This window comes from Malaya genurostris, chromosome 3, assembly GCF_030247185.1.
Source record: "Malaya genurostris strain Urasoe2022 chromosome 3, Malgen_1.1, whole genome shotgun sequence".
NCBI classification, from domain to species: Eukaryota; Metazoa; Arthropoda; class Insecta; order Diptera; family Culicidae; genus Malaya; species Malaya genurostris.
The window spans coordinates 280,607,102-280,620,447 of NC_080572.1; positions in this window are offsets into that span (position 1 = coordinate 280,607,102).

Sequence of the window (13,346 nt, forward strand, 5' to 3'; positions counted from 1 at the left end):
TTTCTCGGACAATAGATTATATAAAAAGTTGTTCAAAACTGGTGAAAGACCATGCTGATGCAACTTCTCAGATAGAACGTTAATGGAAACTGAATCGAATGCCCCCTTGATGTCGAGGAAAACTGATGCCATTTGTTCTTTACGAGCAAATGCCATTTGAATTTCTGTTGAGAGCAACGCTAGACAATCGTTCGTTCCTTTGCCCCTGCGGAACCCAAATTGTGTACCTGAAAGCAATCCATTTGTTTCGACCCAATTGTCTAGACGGAAGAGAATCATTTTCTCCAACAATTTCCGAATACAGGAAAGCATAGCAATCGGCCGATACGAATTGTGATCGGAGGCTGGTTTTCCAGGTTTTTGAATAGTAATAACTCTCACTTCTCTCCATTCGTGTGGGACAATATTACCCTCGAGGAACTTGTTGAATAAATTCAACAAGCGCCTTTTGGCAGAGTCGGGCAGATTTTTCAACAAGTTGAATTTAATTCTGTCTAACCCCGGGGCTCTATTGTTACACGACAAGAGCGCAAGTGAGAACTCTACCATCGAAAACGGTGTTTCGTTTGTATTCAATGTCGCGACGCGGGATATCTTCTGTTGCGGAACATAGTCGAGGCATACTTTTTTAGCGAAATCGAGTATCCAGCGGTTAGAATATTACTCGCTTTCGTTCGCGTGATTTCGATTGCGCATGCGACGGGCCGTATTCCAAAGAGTGCTCATTGCTGTTTCTCTCGTTAATCCGTCAACAAACCTCCGCCAGTAACCGCGTTTCTTAGCTTTAATCAGACTTTTCATTTGAAATTCTAACGCCGCATATATCCGGTAATTATCTGGGGTTCCGTTCCTTCTGAACGAGATGAAGGCTGAAGCTTTTTTCGTTTTCAGCTCTTAGCACTCTTTGTCCCACCATGGGTTGGGAGAACGCATACTAGTTTGCGCGCTGGGTACTCGTTTCGTCTGAGCTTGAATTGCGGTGTCAAGAATCAAGCCAGCCAAAAATGTATACTCTTCCTCCGGAGGAAGCTCCTGTGATAATTCTAGTTTCTCCGATATCGAGCTTGCGTAGCTTTTCCAATCAATGTTTCGTGTGAGATCGTACGAAACATTGATTGTTTTCGATGGTCTTATGCGGTTGGCAATTGAAACCATGATCGGCAAGTGATCGCTACCGAGAGGATCACAGATTACCTTCCACTTGCAATCTAACTATAGCGAAGTCGAGCAAAAGGATAAATCCAGCGCACTTGGTTGTGCTGCCGGTCTAGGGTTCCGTGTCATTTCTCCCGTGTTTAGAATTGTCATATTGAAGTTGTCACACAGATCTTGGATTAACGAAGAACGGTTATCATCCTATAAGCAGCCCCATCCTGTACCATGCGAGTTAAAGTCCCCTAAAACCAGTCGCGGTGAAGGAAGGAGTTCTATGATGTCTGCAAGCCGTCGATGCCCTATCGAGACTCTGGGAGGAATGTAGATGGAAGCAATACATAGATCGTTGCTTTTAATATTGATTTCGCAAGCAACAACTTCAATTCCCGGTATCGAGGGAAGGTTAATACGGTGAAATGAATAGCACTTTTTGGTCCTAAAAGTACCCCTCCGTAAGAGTCTTCCCGATCCAGCCGAATAATGTTAAAATTGTGGATGTCTAGGGTGATGTTAGAAGTAAGCCATGTTTCGCATAAGCTAAATGCGTCGCAGTTACGGTTTTTTATCAGGTATTTGAAAGAGTCTAGTTTTGGGATGATACTTCTGCAGTTCCATTGGAGCACAGTGATCATATCCTCGATTTCTAGTGGTGAGTTAGCCATCGAAGGATACGATCGCAGAAAGGAGGGGCCATTGTTTAGTCAACTGTTTCAAAAATGCTCTTACTGTTGGCACTAAAGCAGTTAGTAAGCTTTAAGGAGGATCATTAATGATGAAGGCTGTTAAAATCCAGTCCACAATATCAGAGAATCTCAGCAATTCAGATTTTGTCTGATTGTCTTGCTGTGATTTGGGGACACTCGGGTGCTTTGTTGCCCCTGGAAGCGCTGGGTACTCCTTTTTATCTCTTAGTCTAAGGCCTTCACGTGGTAGCTTTGGAGAAGCCATGTTTGGTCTTTTCCTGCTTCCTTCAGGTAATGAGTAAGATGGTGCTTCGCCGGGGTCGTCAGAGATATCTTCGTCAACTGGCAAGAGGGCAAACGGGTTCTCAGGGTTCGATTGTACTGTTTTTTTTTTTTGAGTATATCCGCATAAGACCGCCTAGAGCGCTCTTTCACGGATCGTTTGAGCTTTTCTTCCCGCTGTATGTATATTGGACACACCGAGAGATCATGAAGACATTCGCTACAGTAAATGCACTTATTAGCGGTCTTTCTACAGGAATTGTCTTCATTGCTTGCACTCCAATATTTTCACTGGCTGAAGGTCGGGGTTTTTGAAGCGGCCTTCCCCATCCTTCAACAGATCTTCGATTGTCAGACTCTCGTCCCGTACCACACCGTCGATCTCCACCACATGTGACAGGACTTACACGCGGTACTCTCACGTGAAAAGCTCGTCGGCAGCAATCTCATTTGCTCGCTTCACGTCGGACACAACAACGCAACTAAATATTCTTCAAACGAGGCTTTATAATATAACAAAAGTTTGAAAAAATTTTCTCGAGCCGTTTCTCCGGAAAAAAATCACAAAAAAAATGTTTTTGATTCAAATTATCCCTTACTCCCCCTATAATACTAGGTAATTCTAGAGCATCCTTCTGTCCGTGTGGGTCTGCGGGAAACCTCATTTGTATTTGTCTGTATGTGTGTGTGAATGTATGTATGTGACATTTTTTTGCACTAACTTTTCTCAGAGATGGCTGAACCGATTTTTACAAACTTAGATTCAAGGTCTTGTGGTCCCATACAAAATTCCTGAATATTATTTGGATCCGACTTCCGGTTCCGGAGTAATGGGTTAAAATGTGCAAAAAAATGAAAATATGTGTTCTAATTTTTCTCATAGACGGCGCGACCGATTTTCACAATCTCAGGTTCAAATGAAAGGTCCTTTGGTCCCATACGTAATTCCTGAATTTCATTCGGATCCGACTTCCGGATCCGGTAATATAGAGTAAAGTGTGTTAAAAATTTTATACCGTCTCTGAAAAGGGCGAAAAACCGTGAAAAATTTTCCAAATCGACCTCAAATCTTCTACAATCGATAGTTTTTATCAGTAGACGGTCAAACAAACCGATTTCGGTTATTCTTTGCAGACTTTTAACCGTCTTTTTCCAGTTTTGGACCACTGTGCGACGATGCAAAATAAAGAAATTTGTTTATCAATTAGACATAACTGTTTACGAATTGAAAAGGTTAATGTTAGTTTATACTCACAAAGAATTTCTTATTTTATTCAAGATTGAAAAAAAAATCTTCACAGAATCTTCTAGTGATATTTTTGGAAATATAAGCAATATGAGAAAACATCATTACACCACTAGGTGGAATGAAAAAGGTTTTTACAAATTAATGACGCCAGAATGATTGTAGCTGAAGTCATCAAAAATGTTCCAATAACGGAACACAGTTCAAAAGAAAAAGTACTAATAAAAGAACCGTGTGTTTTATATAAAGACTGATAAGGGAAATAAAGTGGTTGTTTTGGACAAAGAAGACTACGATGTTCAAATAATCCATAAAATCAATAACGACCCTTATAGAAACCAAAGAACCGATCCTCTTCCAGACATTCTTAAACGAAACAAACTGAAAAAGTTTGGTTTAGGTTCGATTTTCAGTAGTAAGAACTAGAAAAACTGTACTAGGATCTACAAAAGATCATACAGATAATTTGATATTGCACATTAGTAATTCGGTGCAAAGAGCTAATTGCAGGAATAGCAAAAGCCCATAAAGAATTTGAAAACCATTTCAAATCAAAAGTATCAAAATATGTATTTATCGATGATCAGTAACTGTTTAAAAATGACATAAAAATTCCAAGAAAAATTTCCAACCCATGGAAATTAGACGTAGTTGAAAGTTTAGAAATACACCCAAACCTCCGTTTACGAACACTTTTTATACGTAACCTCTTTTTACGTACCTCTTTTTACGAACCAAATCCCAAATAACGTAAACTTTTTTTACGAACCAAATCCCAAATAACGTAAACTTTTTTTACGAACCTACTTCGTAAAAAGAGGTTTTGTCATTCATCGAAAGTGATTTCCGACTCCATGGAAACTACTACAATATTGGTATTTTTGGAACGGGTTTAAAGAGTAGATTCCGGAAAATGATGTTTGAGGTATTTTGGAAATCCAAGATGGCGACTTCCGGTTGATTGATATTCCTTGAAAACCCATACAATATGGGTATTTTCGGAACGGAATTGATTAGTAGATGTCAGAAAACGATGTTTGAGGTAGTTTTGAAATTCAAGATGGCGACTTCCGGTTTGTTGATATTCTTTGAAAACCTATATAATATGGGTATTTCCGGAACGGGGTTAATGAGTAGATGTCGGAAAATTATGTTTGAAGTGGTTCTGGAATCCAAGATGGCGACTTCCGGTTTGTGGATATTCCTTGAAAACCCATACAATATGGGTATTTTCGGAACGGGGTTAATGAGTAGATGTCGGAAAATGATGTTTGAGGTGGTTCTGAAATCCAAGAAGTCGACTTCCGGTTTATCGATATTCCTTGAAAACCTTTGCAATATGGGTATTTTCGGAACGGAATTGATGAGTAGATGTCAGAAAACGATGTTTGAGGTAGTTTTGAAATTCAAGATGGCGACTTCCGGTTTGTTGATATTCTTTGAAAACCTATATAATATGGGTATTTCCAGAACGGGTTTAAAGAGTAGATTCCGGAAAATGACGTTTGAGGTATTTTGGAAATCCAAGATGGCGACTTCCGGTGTGTTGATATTCCTTGAAAACCCATACAATATGGATATTTTCGGAACGGAATTGATGAGTAGATGTCAGAAAACGATGTTTGAGGTAGTTTTGAAATTCAAGATGGCGACTTCCGGTTTGTTGATATTCTTTGAAAACCTATATAATATGGGTATTTCCGGAACGGGGTTAATGAGTAGATGTCGGAAAATTATGTTTGAAGTGGTTCTGGAATCCAAGATGGCGACTTCCGGTTTGTGGATATTTTTTGAAAACCCATACAATATGGGTATTTTCGGAACGGGGTTAATGAGTAGATGTCGGAAAATGATGTTTGAGGTGGTTCTGAAATCCAAGAAGTCGACTTCCGGTTTATCGATATTCCTTGAAAACCTTTGCAATATGGGTATTTTCGGAACGGAATTGATGAGTAGATGTCGGAAAATTATGTTTGAAGTGGTTCTCAAATCCAAGATGGCGACTTCCGGTGTGTTGATATTCCTTGAAAACCCATACAATATGGATATTTTCGGAACGGAATTGATGAGTAGATGTCAGAAAACGATGTTTGAGGTAGTTTTGAAATTCAAGATGACGACTTCCGGTTTGTTGATATTCCTTGAAAACCCATACAATATGGATATTTTCGGAACGGTATAGTGTTTTAAAGGAATAAAGAGTTAAAGAAAAATGGCAACTACTTTCAAAAGATAATAATCAACCGGAAGTCACTGTTTTGTATTTCAAAACCACCTCAAATATAATTTTCCGAGGTCTACTTTTAAGTCTCTTTCCGAAAGTACCCATATTGCAAGGGTTTTCAAGGAATATCAACAAACCGGAAGTAGCCATCTTGGATTTCAGAACCACTTCAAACATCATTTTCCGACATCTACTTATTAACCCCGTTCCGAAAATACCCATATTGCAAGAGTTTTCAAGGAATATCAATAAACCGGAAGTCGCCATCTTGAATTTCAAAACCACCTCAAACAACGTTTTCTGACATCTACTCATCAATTCCGTTCCGAAAATACCCATATTGCAAAGGGTTTTCAAGAAATATCAACAAACCGGAAGTCGCCATTTTGAATTTCAAAACTACCTCAAAAATCGTTTTCTGATATCTGCTCATTAACCCCGTTCCGAAAATACCCATATTGCAAGTGTTTTCAAGGAATATCAACAAACCGGAAGTCGCCATCTTGAATTTCAAAACTACCTCATACATCGTTTTCTGATACCTACTCATTAACCCCGTTCCGAAAATACCCATATTGCAAGGGTTTTCAAGGAATATCAATAAACCGGAAGTCGCCATCTTGAATTTCAAAACCACCTCAAACATCGTTTTCAGACATCTACTCATCAATTCCGTTCCGAAAATACCCATAATGCAAGGGTTTTCAAAGAATATCAACAAACCGGAAGTCGCCATTTTGAATTTCAAAACTACCTCAAAAATCGTTTTCTGATATCTACTCACTAACCCCGTTCCGAAAATACCCATATTGCAAGGGTTTTCAAGGAATATCAATAAACCGGAAGTCGCCATCTTGAATTTCAAAACTACCTCAAACATCGTTTTCCGACATCTACTCATCAATTCCGTTCCGAAGATACCCATATTGTATGGGTTTTCAAGGAATATCCACAAACCGGAAGTCGCCATCTTGAATTTCAAAACTACCTCAAACATCGTTTTCTGACATCTACTCATCAATTCCGTTCCGAAAATATCCATATTGTAAGGGTTTTCAAGGAATATCAAGAAACCGGAAGTCGCCATCTTGGATTTCAGAACCACTTCAAACATCGTTTTCCGACATCTACTCATCAATTCCGTTCCGAAGATACCCATATTGTTAGGGGTTTTAGGCAATCTCAATAAACCGGAAGCCGCCATCTTGGATTTTGAAACGAACCCAAACATCATTTTCTTGCACTTACTCTTCACATCCGTTCCGAAAATAAACAACGAAAATAACATTCCACAATAATCACACAAAACTTTTTTTACGAACCAAATCCCAAATAACGTAAACTTTTTTTACGAACTACCTCTTTTTACGAACCCCCGTTTAGTTCGTAAATGGAGGTTTCGGTGTATATAAAATCCATTCAATTTCCCTTCATGTTTCTACCTACACATGAAAAATAAATAAGCATAGGAATAACGTAAACAGTGACTACCTGTCAGTAACTAAGTTACCTAAATTACTATACTTAAACTACTATGAAACAAACAGTACACCCACCCGTCGAACGACCACCATCAATTTAACGCCGTTTCTAAATAAACGATATAAAAAAAAAGCACAGCATGTTTTCTTTAAAAAGAATAGTCCAAGAATTACATTCCTTTTGTGGATTTCGGCCTTTCTGTTTCAAAAGACTTCGCAGCCGATTCTTAGCGTACAGAATCATTGCATGGCTAGTACTACGACCCTACTGACACTAAAAATACTTCCAGGTCAGGACTCGAACAGACGACATTCCTTCAATTTTCTTCAAACAGAACACGAAATTGATACACAACTAATTTTTTCAATGTATGCTTTCTAGAGTTTTCTTACGTTTATGAGCTATTTACGTTCAAATACAAATTTACACAAAAATTGTTCTAAAACGCAAAGAGCTTATTCGGTAGTGAAATTTTCATCTGAATTCCATCCCCGCGTTCGGCGCCAACAAAGTAAGCAAATTAAACATGCATCCGAAGCTCCGTTCAGCCGCACAGAACGGGTGCGGCTTCACTCAAAGAACAACGTAAGTAATGCGCAGTCCGGTCAAATTGACGGCCACGGATCGGATCGGGCTCGACGAATAAGTCGCTAGCGTCACCGTCCGTTCGGAGCCCGGGAGTGGCATGGAATAACAAATACGCGCTCCGATTCCGAAGGTCACATTCAAGACGTTGTTTTATTCAAATGGTGTCATGACTCGGATCGGATTCAATCGAATTGTTCCAGCCAGTCAGCTAGCCAGCAGCCGCCGCCACAAACCCGGGGAAATCCTTCAACGCGGCCAGATGTGTCACTATTCTCCTCTACACATACGGGACGAGGGCGGGGAATCTGCTTGTGAACAAAACATGAACAAGCGCCCCAAGTGTTCGAACAGTACTTCGGAAATCACGAATGGGTGCGAGGAATTTTTATTGGGCACTCACGCCGGCCACTGTACCGAGATCCTTTCGGGTGCTCAAGCGTAACGATCACCAGCCGTAGTCAATCAGAACCAAACAAAGTAGGCAACGAAACAAACGTAACAACAGCCCTAATGCCTATTCAATGTGGGTTTCGACTGCCAACTGGAAAGCCTACTGAGAGCGAACCGCCAACCCGTGCATACTTGGTCTCGAACGCAACGCCTCCTTACACGGCATCCGTACCGCTTTGACACGAACCCGGCAAAAGGTGTCGAAGTACTCTTCGAATTGCTAATGATCAGACAGCTCCGGCCGCCAAACAGCTGCCGGAGCTGGAGCTCGGGAAGTCAGTCTGGGCTGGACAATCTTTTTGCGTGCTTGAGCTCAATATTTCTGTCCTCGACAGATCGCATCGAAAAATTTTTTTTTCCTGATGCAATAGAAACAAGCCAGGTTAATTGAGATCTCCTTCCCGTATAATGTCTCAATAGAAGCCCCACACACATCAGTACAATGGTTAATTTGCACGTGACGGAAATGGTATTTGTTTTACATCTTAAAAATACCTATTTATGTTAGGCTGTAAATATGTTGAACCATTCGAATTTAACGAAAATTATTAATCTATGCTCGCACTGCTAACATCAGGCGAGAACCGAGTGAAAATTGTGTGCGGTTGTTAGTCAAGTAACGCTAGGATAGTTTTTGTTTTCGCTAATTATACGAATCTCAACCAACAGATCGCTCGAGTGTAGATCGAAGTAGGCATAGGCATTAAGAACAGACCAGCAGGCGGTGCCTGATGAAGATAAATTAATTCAATTATCGCCGCCATAAGGACGAAGTATTTTGTGCTAATTTGTGAAACAATATGGCATGCCGAAAACTCCTGAACTCAGAACTGAAAATGCGCATACTCATGAACGCGGAACGTGAATCTTGCGAGATAGTTCTTAGCTGATTTGAGGATGTGACCATGCTGCTTTCGGTCGGTTCGGGACCAGCAAAGGTACCCTCCGAGTTGAAGATTCAATAATTGAGTACATCCAAAGTGGCTTTGTACCGAAGCAACAAAAAACATCGATAATGAGTGGCTACTTCCTGCTACCAGCGCCATCACCGCAGATAGCCAGATTTCATTCCGTCCGTGGTTCGTCGACCAGCTACCGAAGCTGCCTCCCTAAGGTCACCCGGTCGAACCGAAACCGCAGCCGTGCGGACAAGAGGGTTTTTCTCTTACCTCGTCGAAGGGTTTCCCCCGTCGCGGCGGTTGAAAAATGAAAACAACGAGCGTTGATTTCGAAACAACAGGTGTTGAATGAGCATCGACGGACTCTTTTTTTTCAGCCCCGGTAGCGCTGGCTATATTTACTATTCACTACACTTATGTGATTATGGTGCTGCTGCTGCTGGTTCTTGTTTTCCACCATGAATCAGCATCACCAGCACCCGCGTGTTTAACGCGCATTCGTTCAGGGGAGGGGGGGTTTCGCTTGTCTAATTCTGCTGGCAACCGCTTGTATCTCAGATGCGACGCGGGAGCCATAGAAACAGGTGTGTGTGTGTGGATGTGGAAAATTCATAATTTACACCTAATTTTTTTTTTCTCTCTCCTAGCTGACTTAGTCAGAGCACGGTACGGTTAATTTTATCTCGGACCAATTCACCACAGTCAGGTGGGCCCGGTCGAAGATTAATCAATCGTAGGGGTAAACTGTTGATATTTGGGTCATTTGTTAGATCTGATTCGTTTTTCGCTAGATCGAAGCAGAAATAGATTCGAATGGAGTTGCATCAAGAGCTTGTGAGGTTTTTTTTCAGTTAGATTAGATGCTAGATCACGATATACTTCTGCTGTGTATTTTATACACGGTAAATGGTAAATCCCCTGATTTTCGGTCATAATTATTCAAGACAACTAAACATACCTTGTAAAAAGCGTAGTAATGTAAACTTTTTACCGATTGCATGATTTTCCATGTTGTGTTTTTTACCGATTGCGTCTGTTCTCCATGTTAGGAGCGGCTGATTACCGTCCTTGTGTCAGTGTGGGACTCTAAACAGTGCTGACACGATGGCCCTCCGGCGAGACAGGAGGTTGATGCAGGGCTAACAAGCCGCCCGGAAAACACTTGTTACGAATAATCAAGGAAGAAATACGACTCGGAATAATCGGTAAAGACCTACGCGACGAAATAAGGACTACGATTGGAAGCTTGCCATATGGAACTGCAAATCGCTTGGCTTCCCAGGATACGACCGAATGCTGCATGATGAGCTTCAAATCCGCGGTTTCGATGTCGTAGCACTGCAGGAACTTTGTTGGACGGGACAGAAGGTGTGGAAAAGTGGGTATCGAGCGGCTACCTTCTACCAGATCTGTGGCACAACCAGCGTTCTAGGAACGGTATTTGTAGTGTTGGGCAAGATGCGAAAGCGCGTGATTGGGTGGCAGCCAATCAGTGATAGAATGTGCGTATTGAAGATCAAGGGCCGTTTCTTCAATTACAGCATCATCAACGTGCACTGTCCACATGAGACAAGGCCCGATGACGAGAAGGAAGCATTTTACGCGCAGCTGGAACGAACCTACGACAGCTGTCCACGGCGGGATGTAAAACTCGTCATCGGCGACATGAATGCTCAGATAGGCCGGGAGGAAATGTACAGGCCTGTGATCGGGCTGGAGAGCTTGCACGAGGTAACAAACGACAACGGCCAACGATGCGTGAACTTTGCAGCCTCCCGAGGAATGGTAGTTCGAAGCATCTTCTTCCCCCGCAAAGATATCCACAAATCCACCTGGAGATCACCTGATCAACATACGGAAAATCAAATCGACCACGTTCATATCGACGGGCGATTCATGAAGACGGCTGGAGGAATATAAGATCCGCCGTGAGTAGCACTGCTTCAACCGTACTAGGTACGAGGTTATCGAATCGAGGAAATGACTGGTTTGACGGCGAATGTCAGCAGTTGGTCGAAGAGAAGAATGCAGCAAGGGCGAGGATGCTGCAACACCGCACTAGAGCGAACGAGGAACGATATAGATAAAGTGGTATGTCCCGTCTACAAAAAGAACGATAAGCTGGATTGTTGAAATTACTGCGCAATCACATTGCTGAACGCCGCCTACAAGGTACTCTCCCAAATAGCTAAGGAATTCGTAGGGCCGTACCAAGCGCGATTTACTTGACCCGCGCCACCACGGATCACATATTCGCGATAAGACAAGTACTCCAGAAGTGTCGTGAATACAACGTACCCACGCATCACCTATTCATTGACTTCAAAGCGGCATACGACACAATCGATCGAGAACAGCTATGGCAGATCATGACACTCATGTATCTTGTTCAATATTGCTTTGGAAGGTGTGTAATTCGAAGAGCGAGGATCGAAGAGCGAGGATCGCTGACGGTATTGATATTGTAACACGTAACCTTGAGAAGATGACGGAAACCTACATCGGACTGAAAGCTGAAGCTAGGCGTATCGGACTGGCCATAAATGCGTCAAAAACAAAATACATGAGAGGAAGAGGCTCTAGAGAAGAAACACTACGCCTCCCACCACGAATATTGATAGACGGTGACGATATCGAGGTGGTTGACGAGTTCGTGTATTTGGGCTCACTGGTGACCGCCGACAATGACATCAGCAGAGAAATTCATAGACGTATTTTGGCAGGGAATCGTGCATACTTTGGACTCAGAAAAACCCTCCGATCGAGAAAAGTACGCCACCGCACGAAATTGACCATCTACGAAACGCTCATTAGACCGGTTGTTCTCTATGGCCACGAGACCTGGACTATGCTGGCAGAGGACCAACGCGCCCTCAGTGTTTTCGAAAGAAAGGTACTGAGAACCATCTATGGCGGAGTGCAGATGGAAGATGGAACGTGGAGACGGCGTATGAATTACGAATTGCAACTGCTGTCATAAGAATGTCGGACGACAGGCCAGTGAAAATGGTTCTTGAATCTAATCCGACTAAGACAAGAAGAAGAGGAGCGCAGCGAGCAAGGTGGATCGATCAAGTGGAGGGTGATCTCAGAAGCGTTCGTGCCTTGGGTGGCTGGCGACGAGCAGCCATGGACCGAGTTATGTGGAGACGTATTCTTGATACAGCAAAGGAAACCTCCGTGTGTTCGTTGGTAGCACTAGCTCCAGATATTATTTTACTTACCATACTAATAATTGTAAAAACAATAAACTTTTGATTTTAGTGATTTTCAGATAATTTAATGCACAATGTCCCATATATGGAAGAGACTGTTTTTTAACCCCTGATTTTTTGGTTCAAAATTAACTTTATTCATCAACGTAATCTCCATCGAGAGCAACGCAATCATTCCAGTGCCGCTCTAACATTTCAATGTCACTTTTGCAGAACGATTTATCTTTTGCCGCAAAATAGGCCTCAGTTTCAACAATAACCGCTTCATTCGTGCGAAATTTCTAACCGGCGAGCATTTTTTTCATGTCTGTGAATAGCCAGTAGTCGCTGGGAGCCAAATCTGGCGAATACGGTGGATGTGCAATTTCAGCCTAACTCAATAACGCTATATAATATTCACTGTTAATGGTATTTTCTTTCTCAAGATAGTCGATAAATATTACACCACATCCCAAAAGCCATAACCTTTCCAGCCGATTGTTGAGCCCTACGCTTCAGATGACGATCGTTTTGATTCCGGACTGACGTGATGAATCCATGTTTCATCCATTGTCACATATCAACGCAAAAATTTCGGTTTGTTACTTTTAAACTTGGCTAAACACTGCTCAGAATCATCAATACGTTCTCGTTTTTGGTCAACAGTGGGCAAACGCGGCACACACGTTGAACAGAGCTTTCTCATAGTCAAATACTCATGCAATGTAAAACCAACACGTTCTTTTGATATCTTAACGATGTCAGCTAACTCACGCAACTTCACTTTTCGATTATTAAAAACGATTTTGTGGATTTTTTTACGTCTTCTGGTGTTACCGCCTCATTTGGACGTCCACTGCGTTCTGCATCATCGGTATCTCTACGACCACGTATGAAGTCAGCAAACCAACCTTTTATCGTTGTTTCTGATGGAGTGGAGTCTCCATAACACTTTTCAAGCCATTGCTTTGCTTGAACGGTATTTTTTTCCCATCAAGAAGCAGTGTAAAATTAAAACACGAAATTGTTTTTGATTCATTATTCTGAAAATAACAAAAGTAGCGTCACTATTAGTACAATAACTTACAAACTGATGAATAGAATATCATTCAATTTTTACAGCTCTCTTTTAATGGTTAGTAT